This window comes from Otolemur garnettii, unplaced genomic scaffold, assembly GCF_000181295.1.
Source record: "Otolemur garnettii isolate 467f Iridium unplaced genomic scaffold, OtoGar3 scaffold00502, whole genome shotgun sequence".
NCBI classification, from domain to species: domain Eukaryota; kingdom Metazoa; phylum Chordata; class Mammalia; order Primates; family Galagidae; genus Otolemur; species Otolemur garnettii.
Window position 1 is genome coordinate 5478 of NW_003852897.1, and position 407 is coordinate 5884.

Consider the following 407-nt stretch of genomic DNA (forward strand, 5'->3'; position numbering starts at 1 on the left):
CTCCTTCCTCCTCCAATGCTGGTGGAAATTTCAAACTACAAAAGTCCCTGTCCCCGTGGGGAACCCACACCCTGACCCACTGCCATGCACATACACATGAACACACACATGCACACACATGTGCCCACACACACGTGCACACTCACACTTATACACACACACAACCCAAGGCAACCTCCTTTTCTGTGTCTCTCTGTCGTGTCAATTCTGCTTTGGGCGCTGCCTGTTGTCCCTGCAGACCCGCCCTGCTGGTGATAGTGATAAGTCTTTTAGTAGCATCTGGTGGGCTTGCACACCACCAGACACAACATCAGAGCCCAATGTGGGGAAAGGTCAGTCTGACTTGCAGGAGGCAGTGATAATGGCCAGCACTGCATCTTTTGAGTTCTACCAACTCTGTGTTACAG